This window comes from Rhipicephalus microplus, chromosome 2 (genome assembly GCF_043290135.1).
Source record: "Rhipicephalus microplus isolate Deutch F79 chromosome 2, USDA_Rmic, whole genome shotgun sequence".
Lineage (NCBI taxonomy): Eukaryota > Metazoa > Arthropoda > Arachnida > Ixodida > Ixodidae > Rhipicephalus > Rhipicephalus microplus.
The window spans coordinates 230706348-230722117 of NC_134701.1; the positions used below are offsets into that span (position 1 = coordinate 230706348).

The 15770-nt window shown below is 49.1% G+C and overlaps 1 protein-coding gene across 1 annotated transcript in view; it reads right to left on the minus strand.

The window, feature by feature from the left end:
- Positions 1-15770, minus strand: part of LOC119170299 (oxysterol-binding protein-related protein 1) — a 96735-nt gene that overhangs the window by 47088 nt on the left and 33877 nt on the right. The gene's annotated exons all lie outside the window — the stretch shown is intronic.

Below are 15770 nucleotides of genomic sequence, written 5' to 3' on the forward strand. Positions count from 1 at the left end.
GCACGGCGCAGTGCCTGTCAAGAAGGAAGGGGTTCGCATCGCGCACGTGCCTTCGTGTACGCAGGGCCAGCTACTCCCCCGCCCGAAAGACCGGCTAACAATGGACAGGACCCCCGATGTCTTTTACGAAATTCCGTGCGCCGAGTGCTTTGTCGAGACGAAAAACCTGCCGGAGCGACTGAAGCAACACGCCAACGATGTGCGGAAGTTCTACAAAGAGCGCAGCGCAGGCGCCGAACATGCTGAGACGTTGGATCACCAGATCAATTTCGGAGCGACGGCCATCCTTGAAAGCGAGCCGAACTGGAGGAGAAGGTTGTTACTCGAGCCGTGGCACATACAGAGGACAGCCCATAACGTCACTGCCGTGTCGCCTGTAGGCAGACAGAAATTGGTGCCTTCTTCCTTTTCCTCATGAACCACTAACAACAACAACATAACGTCAACCGCGTTCTCGGAACCCTTCCCCCAGTGTACACACACGAACTGCGCTCCACTCGCTTGCTGGATTTCGGGCCGACCGGTCGTGCGCTCCGCGCGCTTGCGATCTCCCGCGTCAGCGTGGCTCTGGCCGACTGGGCTCGCCCTACGTCATCTCCTGCCGCCGACGACCTTCCAACTCCGACGACAGTGCAGCTCTGACTTGGTGGTGGTAGTGGTTCATGTGGAAAAGGAAGAAGGCACCTAATTTCTGTCTGCCTACAGGCGACACGGCGCAGTGCCTTTGGGTGGGGTAGAGGGGAATGAAAGAGGATAGGAGAAATAGTGGTGGAGTGTAGAGAGGGATGTCCGGGCCGCTTCAGTGCGAGCAGCAGGCCGTCGGCAAGGGCAAGGGCAGCATGGCTCCTGGGATCAGTGGTAGGCGGCAATTCCCGACTCCTCCACAAACTCCGCCAGGCTGCGGAGTGCTGCTGGATGTGCTCTGACTTACTGGACTTGCTCTACGCCATCCACCGACGCCGAAAGGAGCTCTCGCAGGTGCGCCCCGTCCTCGGACTCCAGTGACCGTGCTCCATCTTTCCTATCTCTTCTATCCCCTCATCTTGTCGTCGCTCGCTCTGGCTCACCACCTCACGTCTCTTCTTCTCTTCTCCTTCTTCGGCTTTCCTACATCTTTACTCTTATGCTTTTTATCCCTCCTCACCCCCATCCCTCGTGAGCTACTGTGGCGGTGTCGCTTACTGAAGCAGACAATAACAGGGGCTCACTTTTCTCTTCTTTTCCCTTTTTAAGAGTCACTTTCGCTCCACGGCAAAACGAGAGAGAGGGAGAGGGGGTCGTTATCCACCCCGCGAGTGCTTTGAAGACGCCGCTGCTAGGTAGCCTCCGCAGTCACCCCTGAAGAATGAACCAAGTTGGTTTCGAAACGTCGGGTTTTTTTTTCAAAACTTTTGGTTGGAGTCTAAATCGTCTCCCATGGTGAGCGTAGTTTACGACATTCGGCTGAACTGTGGCAAGTCGTACATAGGCCACAGCGTTGATGATTGCCTTACGAAGAATATGCTATCGATTAGGAATGGTGCAGGTTAGCCCCCGCCGTTCATTATGCTTCGCCGCGTTGCTCGACCATTATTCGGGTGTTAAGAAAAAGCAGGGAATCGTTAGCACGTGAGGTACTTGCGGCGTATCACATATCGAAGAATGGGGATGAACGCGTGACTTAGCGTCACTTCAATCTGTTTGTAGATGAATGAATGTCTACTTTTAGATGTTTCCGTGCGACAGTTTTTTTTTTTATGATGCTGTCACTTGTACCGTTAACTAGGGAGGCAATCGCCGGGCTGATTCTAAAGGGCGGCCGTTTCAGCCCCCCGAAACGCACCACGAAAGCACGGACAATTTATAATTGGTCCATTTTAGTGCGCCAGCGAACACCGGTTGTGGTCCAAAGAAGGAATCAGAGCCGAGAGCTTACAACAAAAACTTAATTATATTCTTAGATAAGGAAGAACAATTTACACACATACATGCACACCCGGTAATAATCCAATACGATACGTCACCACTAACAAGATACTCAAAACAACGGGCCGCTGGGTTGCACCCATGGACGAGTGATGTTGCCACGCATTACGTAAGACTCGCCAGACTGGGCGGCGCCGATTGCATAATCGGGCTGCTATCGGGTTCGTGGGTTGAGGGAGCTCGCCGTGCGTTGCGCAAGATACAGCTGCGCCGCCGGATTAGATGACGTCGTTGAGGTGATGGCGTCAGGCGGGCTCGCTCGCTGGCCTTGACACAGATTGTCTTTGCATGGGCAATGACGTTCGGTGTGGACTCCCAGGCGTAACACTGGGTGTTAAATCCGAGGAGGTTGGTCGGCGAGGCGTATTTCGATGTTCGTTTCTTCTTTACGCCGGCTTCTGTCGCGTCCGCTTGGCGCCTCGATTTGGCGTAGCGATTACGATTCGGAGGCACGCGCTTTTCTGAGCGCTCGTTTGTGACAGGCGCTTCGTGATAGTTTGCTCGTGTTCGCCCCCTTTTTGCGCGTATATCTGAAAACATATCAGTGTGATGCGCAGAAAATATAGTTAAAGGTCTGGCGATCCTCTTTCTTTTGCTCTTGTCTCACTAGTAACACAGATATTTGGTTAAGCCAAAGAAGTCTTTAGCAATTATTCTAATGAAGGGTTTCGTGCTATTTTTATGGGTGTGATGCCATGACCCGTACACACTTTCCCTGCGCGCGCACGGATTTTCAACAGCAGAACTGTCTAAGGCGTGACGGGTGAACATAAATTATCATGAATGAAACGGCACGCGTCCTCTTCTCCCTCGTCTACATGTTGGCTCCTAGAACACGTGCGCCTTTGACCGGAGCAGAATGCGATACCTGTGGCGAGCGAGAGGAGCCGAGAGATTTGATTTGATTGATATGTGGGGTTTAACGTCCCATAACCACCATATGATTATGAGAGACGCGAGGAGCAGAGAGAGAAGGGGAGAATGATAAATAGAAAAATCCTATAGCCGAAAAGAAAAAAAGTTATTGCCGATGCAAGATTAGAACTCTTTTTCGCCCTCCATTTCTCCTTTGTATTATTTCTTTACTTTGTTTCACAAATTCTACCGCCGCACGCCTCGTAGCCAATTCCTCGTGGTGAGTTGTGCCATTCTTACAGGAATCATCATCAACATCATCGCGTGCCCACGATGCGAAGGTGAGCGTCGCAACCACTTGGCCAGTCCAGCACGGCCTTGGATAATATAACGGAAAGGAGTGCAAATTTAAGGGCCCGGTTTTGTATAGTACCGTATGAAGATGTCGTGGGAAAGGGAATGAGGGTGAGGAGAAAGGGACAGAGTAAGTCACAGCGTAGAGAGGATGAGAAAAAGGGAAAAAAGGAAAAGAGAAAGTTGAAAGTAAGTGAGAAATAGAGAAAATACGCAAGACAGAGAGAGAGAGAGAGAGAATAAAACATGTGTTGGTAATAAATAAGTCGCTATAGTGGCTGGGCAGACATAAATAGCAAAAAAGAGAGAAATAAATAGAGAGCAAGGAGTAAACTGAAATAGGCTGAACAAAACAAAGAAAAAAATACAGAAAATAAAGAGAAAACTAAGGAGACACAAAGTAGGCCGCCCAACACCGCGCTTCCTTCAATTAACTGCCTTAATCCCCCCCCCCCCCACCCCTTTCTTTTAAGCAGGAATTTTCCCTTTGGTGGGCGACTGGTCTTGTTGCGTAATTTATAATAGAAAAATTAATTGAACATCGACGAAAAGCTGAGGACTTCGACTGAGTACCCGAAATTATGATAATAATTAGCGGGCGGCGCAGGGGGATTAAGGCTTGAACCAAGACTAATCCGTGACGACGAGCCCTGCACGTGCCACTGCGTTTTCGCATACGAGACCGGATCCAGCTCGACAGCCAATCGCGTATACGCGGGTAATCTCCGTCAAGTTTCAATCTTTCCTTTCCTACTCCCTTCCAGTGAGCGGCTTTGTTCTCCGTGACAGTTGCTGCGTCACTTAACTCCCCTCTTCACTCTCATTTCAAAAATCTCCCACCCACCCCCGGCCCCCCGCCGCTGCCAGTTTTGTGCTTTTTGGGCGACGAAAATGTACGCTAATTAATAGATAGTCTTAGCTGGGCGGGTTTACGAGCGAGCGGGCGATTTCTTATTGGCTCTCGCTCCGCTGCCCTCTCCGCTCGCTCGTAAACACGCCCAGCTAAAGCTCTCTAATGACACGCCATGACTCGGTACTTGCGCGAACTCTAACTTCACCCGCGACTTCAAAAGCAAGACAATCGTCTTACCGATGCCCCCCCCCCCCCCCTCCCACACACACACACGTTTTTTTTTATTTGCGCGTGCTAATTTTCAGAAGGCCAGACCGCACTATTAACCTAGACTACTATCTCCATAAAAAAGCGCAGTAGATAAGCGCGCACAGATAGGTACGACCTCATTATCAAAAGCGCCTCAAATAACGTCACACCAAAGATTGTAACAGTAACAGTCGTAGAGAAACACAGGCGTCTGATACTTCCAAGATTAGCACTTCGAGCAAGCAATTAACGAATATTGAGCGGCTCACTGAATCAGTCCAAAAAGTTACTAACCGTTACTGCGACGTCAAGTGCGGCGCTGGCCAAGATGACTGAAGCTGCTCTCTTCTGCTCAAGAGAACGGTGACCATATGCAAGCGCGGCGCAAAGTGGGATACGCGCTCGTGGACACCGATAAGAAGATAAACGGGCCTGTCTTTTCTTTTGCCATAACTCGCTCGCCTAGAGGTCAACGTACAGCGCCTCCCTTCGGGCTCGAGAAAAGAAGCAACCGCTCTTATCCTTCATGCGCGAGGTTGGTCTGCCACGCGACTTAATTGGCTGCATACCACTATACGCAATACACAATTGGCCACACGTAACTGGTCATCCATATACTATAGGGAGCGGCGCTGACGGCTGGGTGGAAGGGCATTAACAGCTGGACTGCCAGAGTCAGCCTTATTTTCTAAATTAAAAGATGGTGCGCGAGTATGTCGAGGCCAAGATAAACTTAAGCCACGATTACATGCTTTCGAGCCAAACAAAGGGCATGAATGGAACAAAACAGGAACACTAATTTTCGACAGTCCTAAAATGTTCATTTTGTTCTTTTCTTTTTTCGACCTTTCAGAAGCATCAGAACCTTTTTTTTTCGGTTAAGCAATTCAATTATATCTGGGGTTTCACGTCCAATAACCACCATATGATTATGAGAGACGCGGGAGCGGAGGGCTCCAGAAGTTTCGACCACTTGAAGGCTTATTAACGTGCACCGAAATTTGAGCAAACGGGCCGATACAGCATCTTCACATCTATAAAAAAATTCAGCTGCCGTGGGCAGTGTGTGTGTGTGTGTATATATATATATATATATATATATATATATATATATATATATATATATATATATATATATATATGATTGATTGATATGTGGGGTTTAACGTCCCAAAACCACCATATGATTATGAGAGACGCCGTAGTGAAGGGCTCCGGAAATTTCGACCACCTGGGGTTCTTTAACGTGCACTCAAATCTGAGCACACGGGCCTAAAACATTTCCGCCTCCATCGGAAATGCAGCCGCCGCAGCCGGGATCCGAACCCGCGACCTGCGGGTCAGCAGCCAAGTACTTTAGCCACTAGACCACCGCGGCGGGGCATATATATATATGAGCTATGTATATCTATGTATTACGTGTGTGCATAGAGAGAGAAAATTTAATGCGGAAAGGCAGGGAGGTTAACCAGAAAACATATCCGGTTTGCTACCCTGCACTGGGGAAAGGGTAAGGGGAAAGGGAGGAAGAGAACGTGTGTGCATGCCACACATTTGCAAATGTGCATCAAAGAGGCATTGACACAAAAATTTTGATCTGGCGCTTCTTAGGTAGATTGTGTAGCTCGGGGTCTGTTAGTCAGAACACGACACATTGTCAGCTGCAGTGCACGACAGATAATTCAATACAGTTTCCACTTGAGAGAGCTCCACAAACAACAAGTCACCGGGGTGCAACGACCATGTCAGTACACAGAAATGTGACGCATTTCTACCCGGGCTGCCTCAAGAAATCCTTTCTAACAGCAAACGGAATCACAATTTCCCCAAACAGAAAACTTTCAACGCATGCACCGTGACACGCACTCGCAAGTAGCCGCCAAATAGTATTCTGTTGGAGCATCAATAAACACTTGCTCGAGCAAAGGCGGCAAAAGAAAAATGGTGGCTATGACATATAACTTGTTGCATTGACTGCAGCATGGTGACATCAGGGAAGTAGGGGAACAGTGGTCACCTTGTCACCTTTCGGGGTGTCAATACCGCGAGGTTTGACCACACACGCAAGCTTTAAACACATGCAAGCTTGAAAACAGACCAGACAACAGCCGTGAATTCGGGCATATATGGCGTGGCCATTTGGGTAATGACATCATTTATAGGAAGGACACATGCAGGGAATGATTTTTAGATGACTCTGAGAATGAACTGTAAACCCCAGGCTGCGTGTATAAAGACTGGCTCGAACGTCTTTAGGAGCCTCGACTATCGATTGTCATTGTTTTCTGATCATGCTAAGGAGTTTTTGCTAAGGAGGATCATGCGAAGGATATGCTAAGGACATAATTACCAGATGAAAAGAAAACACATACGATAAGCAGTACACAAGGGGGTGTTCACAATCACTGTAAGTCTACTTAAGTGAGTTTGACGAATAGTCAGCGTTGGTAAAATGGTTTCATCCTCGAAACATGGATGACATGTGGCTGTTGTGAACGGCGGGATTGACGAGCCATGTCCTCGTCAAGAACCTCGTAGTTCACTTCGCTGTGACGAGGGAGAACTCTACAGGGACTAAAATAGCGGCGTAACAACTTTTCCGACCGGCCCCGTTGTCGAACGGGAGTCCACAACCATACTCTTTCTCCGGGTTGGTAAGAGACATCGCGACGAACGTTGTACCGCATCGATTCGATGCATTGTTGCTTATGGATTCGTTTAACTGCAAGGTTACGAGCTGTGTCTGCCAGTCTGATAAATTCATTCGTCTTGACACTAATCTGGTGTCTGTCTGGTAAAAGCATGGCATCCAGCATTGTAGTGACCTCCCTGCCGTGAAGCAACCGGAATGGTGTGAATCCAGTTGTTTCTTGCACAGTGGTGTTGTAAGCGAACGTGACGTAAGGGAGGATGTCATCCCAGTTTTTGTGGTCATGGTCAACGTACATGGATAGCATGTCGGCGATCGTCTTGTTTAATGGCTCTGTAAGGCCGTTGCTTTGTGGTTGGTATGCAGTAGTTTTTCGATGTACTGTGCCGCTAAGCTGCATGACGTCTTGCATCATCCGGACGGTAAAAGCTGTGCCACGATCAGTTATGACAACTGCTGGTCCATGTCGGTGGACAATGTTCTTCATATAAACGTGGGCAGTCTCAATGGCGGTGCCACGTTGTAATGCCTTCGTTTCGCAGTAGCACGTCATGTAATCAGTAGCGACTACAACCCAGCGGTTGCCGTGACGAAACTTGGGAAAAGGTTCGAGTAGATCCATGCCAATTTGTTGGAACGGTTGTGTCGGAGGAGCGACGGGCTTCAAAAAGCCGGCTGGGCACTGATGTGGTGCTTTACGGCGCTGGCACTCGTGACACGTCTTCACGTAATGCTTCACGTCTCGATTGAGCTTAGGCCAGTAGTAGTGTTGGCGAATCTGGGCCAAGGTACGTGTGAATCCTAAGTGGCCTGAGGAAGGCTCATTGTGACAGGCGGACAAGACATGGGCTCGTAACGCTGGCGGGACGACGAGCAGGTACTCAGTCGCGTAAGGGTCGAAGTTTCTTTTATAGAGGATATTTCTGCGAACGCAGAACGATGATGGCGAGCGGGCGAATGCTGGTGTTGATGCGGCGTACGGCCTTCGAGATATTCGATGAATTGTCGAAGCTCGGAATCGTTCTTCTGCTGTTCAGCCAAGTCAGATACACTAACGGCGCAAAGAAAACGGCCGTCGAGATCGTGATCACCTGACGCTGTCTTAAGAGGAGCTTGGGAAAGGCAGTCCGCGTCAGTATGCTTCTGGCCAGACTTGTACACGACTATCAAATCGAACTCCTGAAGATGTAAGCTCCACCTGGCCAGACGTCCGGAAGGGTCTTTAAGGTTCGCCAACCAGCAGAGCACATGATGATCGGTAACAACTCTGAACGGGCGACCATACAGGTACGGTCTGAATTTAGCTATTGCCCAGACAACAGCTAGGCATTCCTTTTCAGTGGTTGTGTAATTCGCCTCCGCAGATGATAAAATCCGGCTCGCATAAGCAATAGGGCGTTCGACGCCACCTTGCCACTGGACGAGGACTGCACCAAGGCCGATGTTACTGGCGTCTGTGTGTAGTTCAGTCTCGGCAGATTCGTCGTAGTGTCCGAGTAAGGGCTCAGACTGGAGACGCTGCTGGAGATCGGAGAAAGCGCGTGTTTGCTCAGGGCCCCACACGAAGGAAACATCTTTTGTCAGACGAGTGAGGGGTTCGGCAATGTTTGCAAAATTGTGCACAAAGCGTCTGTAGTATGCACAGAGGCCTAAAAATCGACGCACATCACGTTTGTTGGCAGGTGGTGAAAAATCTTCGACAACCAATGTTTTGTCTGAGTCCGGCCGAATACCATCAGTGCTAACAAGGTGGCTCAGGAACTTTAATTCGTTGTAACCAATATGACATTTTTCTGGTTTCAGTGATAGGCCTGCCGTGCGAATGGCAGCAAACACAGATCTAAGTCACTGCAAGTGCTGCTCAAACGTTTGGGAGAAGACAACGACGTCGTCTAAGTAAACAAGGCATGCTTCCCACTTGAGACTGGAGAGCACCGTATCCATCATCTTCTGGAATGTCGCAGGGGCAGAACACAGACCGAAGGGCAGCACCTTGAATTCGTACAGACCTTCAGGCGTTATAAATGCTGTTTTCTCTCGGTCGCATTCATAAACTTCGATCTGCCAGTAGCCACTGCGTAAATCCATAAAGGAGAAGTATCGGACGCGTCGGAGGGGGTCTAGCGAGTCGTCGATACGCGGAAGCGCATAAACGTCTTTCTTTGTGACTTTGTTGAGTTTGCAGTAATCGACGCAAAATCGGAGAGTGCCGTCCTTCTTTTTTACTAGTACGACGGGGGACGACCATGGACTGATCGAGGGTTGAATTATGCCATCTTCGAGCATCTGCTTTACTTCAGAACGTATTGCCCTTTGTTCCTTTTGTGATACTCGGTAGGCGTGCTGACGTATGGATCGCTCAGCATGGTCAGTGAAAATGTGCTGTTTTACGGTTGGCGTTTGCTTTATCTTGGATGTAGACGCTAAACAGTCGCTAAACATGCGGAGGATACAGAGGATTTGCTCTTTCTGCGCACATGACAGCTTCGGATTGACATCGACTGTATCGGCTACCGCGGTGTCACTTTCAACGGCTGCAGAAATTGGGGCTATCGTCGTACACGCATCATCGTCAATGGATTCGAAATGAGCGATAGTTGTTCGCTTGGCCAAATGTTGGTATGCCCCACTAAAATAGGTGACCAACAACTCAGTCGTCCCACGTTTAAATTGAATTATGCCGCGGGCAACGCAGATTTGCTGAGTCAAGAGCACCGAAAGGTTTGCTTCAATGATACCACTACTGTCATGGTCTATGTCGCCCTGTAAAATAACGAACATACTGGTGCATGGCGGAAGTGTGACGATGTCGTCGACAATGCGAAGCGCAGTCTTCTGTGGATCGGTATCTCTAGGCTTCGGGCCATAGTCGTCAGCAAACGTTACGAGGCAGTCTCGAAGATTTATAACAGCGCCGTGCTCGCGAAGGAAATGCATGCCAAGGATAACTTTCCGGGAGCATTCGGGAAGCACAATGAAAGAAGCAATGAACGTCGACTCACAGATTTGCAGCCTTGCGGTGCATCTTCTGATTGGTGTCAAGAGATGATGACCACCTGCTGTCCGAAGGTTTGGTCCATGCCCCCAAGGCATCGTGACTTTCCCGAGTTCAGCCACAAGTTCAGCGCTGATAACTGAGTAGTCGGTGCCGGTGTCGACCAGAGCAGTCACTGGATGGTTGTCGACAAGAACGGCAATGTCAGCAGAAACGGGTTCGTCAGCGATGTGAGCTGTCGGCTAAAAGGAATCGTCGAAGGTCGGCGGATGGGTCGGAGAAGGCTGTTTTGACGATAGCTTAACAGCGGTCCCACTCACGGAAGCTGCTGATTCTAGTTTTCCCGGCGTGGACTTGGGGACCTAGCGGATCGTCCCGCAACAACATCGGCGAAAGTACAGTATTGATTCGCGGACGTAGACCGTCGAGGAGACGGAGAGCGTGATTGGCGTTGCTGAAGATTCGGAGACGGTAGACTTTCCAAGTATTCTGCGATAGCGCGGGGTCGTTCACCGCCCCTGGGCCGACGAGCATCTGGCCGAAATCCACGTAGGCCCATCTGTCTGTACGAGCACTACCTGTACAAGTGACCTGGCTCACCACAGTGGTAGCAAAGTGGCCGATTGTCGGAAGCGCGTCACAAGCTAGATTTTCGCAAATTAGGTCGCGGATTCTCATAGTGTGACGGGCCCCGAGAAGTACTGCGGCATCTGCAGGCTGGTCGGTCGTTGGTTTTCATAGTGTGGCAGGCTCGAGAAGTGCTGCGGCGTCTGCAGGCTAGTCGGTCGGGGGAAATAACTGGCTGCCGGTGCAGGAGTGCGTACAGCTTCCGCGTATGTTAGCAGAGGAGCTTCGGTTGGAGGTGGCACTAATGGACGTACCAGCTGCCGCACCTCTTCACGGACGACGTCTGTCAGAGCAGCCACTTGAGACTGTGAAGGCACTGCGTGAAGCTTTTACAGCTCGTCGCGTACAATGCTACGGACCAGCTCAGCAAGGTCTCTCACGCTCATGACGTCGGGTGTTACCAAGGGTGCTGACAGACATGCAAGGTTGTCGGACCGCTCATACTGCAAAGACCGCTGTCTTAGCATTCGCTCCATTGTTGTCACTTCACGGAGGAATTCGGCCACGGTAGCTGGTGGGTTTCGTACAAGTCCTGCAAACAGCTGCTCCTTGACACCCCGCATCAGAATGCATACCTTTTTGTCTTCCGTCATTGCAGAATCCGCGTGACGGAACAGATGAGACATCTCCTCAACGAACATGGCCATGCTTTCATGTGGTCTTTGATTGAGAGAATTGAGGAGACATTCGGCTTGTTCTTTCAGGTCGGCGCTACCATACGTGTTCCGCAGCTGAGTGCAAAACACTGGCCAGATTGTCAGGGCGGCCTCGTGGTTCTCAAACCAAATACGCGCCGAATCCTCCAGGTAGAAATATACATACCACAGTTTCTGGTGCTCGTCCTACTCGTTGGCGACGGCGACTCAATCGTATTGGTCCAGCCAGTCTTCAACGTCTTCGTAGGGCTCCCCATGGAAGGGCTTTGGGGTTCGAGGGGCTGGTGACCATGCAGCTAGAGGAGTCGCGGTCCGTTCAGTCTGGCTTGCAGTTGTCGCATTTGCCATGGTTCTGGAGCGTTCCGGAAGAGGGCCTAATTGGGGCAGTAGGCCCAGTTGCCGCCGACTGCATCGACGGTTGGCCGTTTCTACCAAGGCGTCGATGTTGCGGCCGAGATCTTCCTCATGGTAACAGTGCATAGACTATTACCCAGCACCTCCACCAGTGTCACGTTACACCGTAATTGTAAACTGCAGATAATGGCACACAAGGACGTCAAACTGATTCGAACAACGGCAATAGGACTTTATCGTTTTTCTCTGCACGCGCATCTTTGTCCTCTTCTGAACAGCGGCACATAAAAGCCCGCCAGCATCTATGAAAATAATACTTTCAGAACTTGTACTAGTGGCAATATTATCATGGTGGTCATAATCATCCTCTTGACTGTGGCCGCTGCAGGGCAAAGGCATCTCATATGTACATTTCTCCAATTAACCAGGCCGAGTGCTTCTTTAGTCCACGTTATCTCTGGAAACCTATCATTCTCACCTGCCCACCCAATTTTCCGTATTAACACTCGAGCAGTTACCTTCTCTTGAAATTCGGTCCGTTACTCTCACTGACCAGCGGTTATCTTGCATTCTCGCTATATATTCTGCCCTTACCCATTTCTGCTGTCGGCGCAACCAACTTGATTAGGGAACCTCCTTATTGTATCTTAGGCATTAGAGTTGCGATACGAAAATACGTATCCAAAGGCCTTTGATAAGATGTTAGCGTTTAGTAAGCGCTAGGCATTTCGTAGTTATCTCGCTGTAGGGAAGCTCTACAGAGTTTCGGAGTAACGTCGTATAACTAAAGCTGTATTTACACGAAGGATATGATTGCGGACGAACGAGTCACGTGACATGTGACGTGATTCAGATTCCTCCGCAACCAGCATTCACACGGCAGGGGAGAACTCGCGCTACAAGCGGTGATTTGGGCATTGGTCATTGAGGATCCCAACTGTGATTTGGGCTTTTTTCTCTTCACAAATCACTCCGGGTACAAATGTTACATCTTCATTATTTCAAATTTTTTGTTAGTCCTTCAAAATCCACTGTAGATCAGTGTGTTGGCTCCTTAAAATGTCAAAAAGTTACTATTACTAGCGAGAAAAACTGGATACTAATCGATCGAAGCAATCACTTTTACCGCGATCCTGTGCACCCGCATGTTTTTTTGAAACATCTCATAAACAGGAAAATAAGTCCTCCATTTCTGCAGACGGAATGGCGGGAGGCGGCCTGCATTGTTCTCATATATGGTCAAGTTATAGGGGATATTCACTTGACGTCATCCGCAAGGTGCGCTAGCGTCGTTTCAGAACGCCACCACCTTGGCACTCTTGGCGGTTGGGTTTAACATACCAACACCACTACACTGATTAAAGAGATGCCATGGTGATGGGTTCCAGATTTTCAACCACCTGATGTTCTTTAATGTACACCTGGGCTTTGAGCAATGTAATGGGCTTTGAGCACTTTTTGCCTCCACCGAAAGTGCGGCCTCCATTAAAATTTCGGCGGTGGCCAGGATTTGATCCCGCCACCTACGAGTCAGCATTCCAGCCCCATAACTACTAGGCCACCGTGTTGGGTCTGGCATGTCTTTAGTGTAATATGTGATGCACTGTGTATAAATAAGCTTAAGTTGATTGGCATCATGCAACAGCATGCACCATGCACAATGAACCCTGGTGCTGATTTTTGCTCAGTGGGAGGTCCTTGTACAAATGAGCATACACTCGAACCGAAAATTCACTATAAAGGTAAATTCATAACACTATATCTATTGCAAGGCCATGCTTCATTTACTTCATTATAACCAATATTTCATTATATCTGGGTTCGTTATATTCTCGCTTGAGCACCGCAATTACTTGCATAACAGGCACACTTTCTTTTCAGAAAATCCGGCTCGAAGCTAATTATGCGGGGTAAAATTTTCGAAAAATTTGCAACTGGGTTCTTGCGCTCTAAATCTACACATTTGTCAAGTAAAAGGCGATTTTATTGTTTACCAATTAATTCAGCATAAAACAAACATACCTACGTACCTTTTAATGGACAAATGAGAGCCATCAACTGAACACACACAAGTAAAATTTATTTGCACAAAATTCATAGGTGTACCTCTTTTTCTCCATCGGGAGTCCGAGTTGAGAGCACGCATTCCACCTTGCCAAATGGGGATTCGTTTTTGGCGTCCGAATCATCCGCACCCCACAACATGTCATCCTCACTCGCATCCAGTGCGTTCGAGATACCAGTCTTTTTGAAGCTTTTCCTGACGACTTCGACGGAGATCGCCTGCCACGCTTACACGATTCAAGCGCACAGCATTTCCACAGGCAGCTTCTTAATCTTACCATCTGGAGTCAGCTGCTGTTGTCCTCCAGCCATCCAGGTGGTGTACAGCCTTTGAACATGTTCCTTGAAAGACTTATTCAAGGACACATCAAAAGGCTGCAATATCGATGTGAGGCCGCCTGGAATCACTGCCAGATCTGTGCGCAGCTCCTTTAGCTCATCTCGTACGTGGTCTTCTATGTGCCGACGAAAACTGTCGAGGACAAGCATGGCCGGGAACAACAGACCACCCGGCCGCCGACCCTAGACTGTTTTCACCCAATCCACCAAGAGTTACGCGCTCATCCAGCCTTTTTCCTTGACTCTGACGTAGATGCCTTGAGGGAAATTTGCCTTTGAAGGCGTCTTACGTTTAAAAATAATGTAAGGCGGTAGCTTGCGCCCATCCGCTACCACCGCCAGCATTACGGTGCATCGTCGTTTAACAGCACCAGATGTTCTGACGACGATGCTCCGTGCACCTTTCTCCTCCACGTGTTCTGCTGCATATCAAAGCAAAAAAGATCTGATCGGCGTTGCCGATCTAGGGCAAAATGAAGTCTTTCTGCTGTCGGAGCTTTATAATGAAACGATGCAAGTCCACCACTTTGTCCTCATATGCTGCGGGCAAATGCTGGCACAAGGTGGTCCACCTTCGCAGTACGAAGCCATGGCGCCGCATGAAACGAGTTGTCTATCTGGAGCTGGCTTTGAACTCTTTTGCTTCGATGCGCTCTGCTCCGACTATTCTGCGCGCCTCAGTCTGCACAATATCCAATGACACAGCACAGCTGTCTTGTCGTAACTCCCATTTATGCCGGACCAGTTGCTTTTCAACGTTCGGATACCTGCCGGTCTTGGCACCGCGGAATGCCCGTCGCGCCTTCGTCGCCTTAAGTTTTTTCTTCTTGATCCCTCCAGTATTGAATACTAGTTTCTCCAACTTCGAAATGCCTGCTTGCAGCCCCGTTGCCGTGCTCCAGCCCATACTGCACTGCCTTCAGTTTAAATCCAGCCGTGTAGCTTGAGTACTTCCCCATGATGGAATCAAAGTTGAATACACGACCACAACATACGCACATCGCTTGTACAATGGCGTTTCTTTCTTTTTCTCAGATGGTGGTGATGGCGATCGAGCCCCCGGTTTTGTACAAGTGACCTCCAAGGAGCGCGGCGATTTGGGGGGTGTCAGTAATTGGCGGAATTGACAGTCAGGTCGTCGCACTTCGAATTTTTTTTTATTTGCTCGTCTATTTGCCTTCTTTCTTCCTTCAGGGCACAGGGACCGCGTTCCAACTGTACCGCTGGGGGGTAGAATCATTTCTGATCATGGCCAAGTTCAGAATGGGCCCATTATGCACAGGATTAAAAAAATCGAGTTTTCTGCGACCAAACTAGGGGTGCACCTATTATGCGAGTACGCTGATTATGCAAGTAAATACGGTAATACATGCATTGGGGAAAGCCAGACGAGCCCTGTAATCTGCCGCCATATTCCCTTGAGAGAGTTTTGAAATGCTGGTTGGTATACCTACTGTTCACCACCTACATAAACAGAAAACCAGAAAGAGAGGCAGGCCGTACGGACGGTAGTATATGAGAGCTGCGATTCTTTCTGCAACGAGTTTCGTACCAGCTTTTGCCAAACTGTACATACCATATACACGCCTGTAAGGGCTGCACCCGTGTAAGGGCCACATCCCGTTTTTAAGAAGCACATATTAAAGAAAAAAGTTGCGTGTAAGGGCCGCATCCGCACTTTCCTTGACCTATAAGTATTCAAAATGCGCGCGCGTGTGTGAGCTACTAGACGTCAGTAGATGGCGTTAAACAACACAATTATCATCATCATCATATAGTACGTCATTAGAATAACTTGTTGGTTTTCTT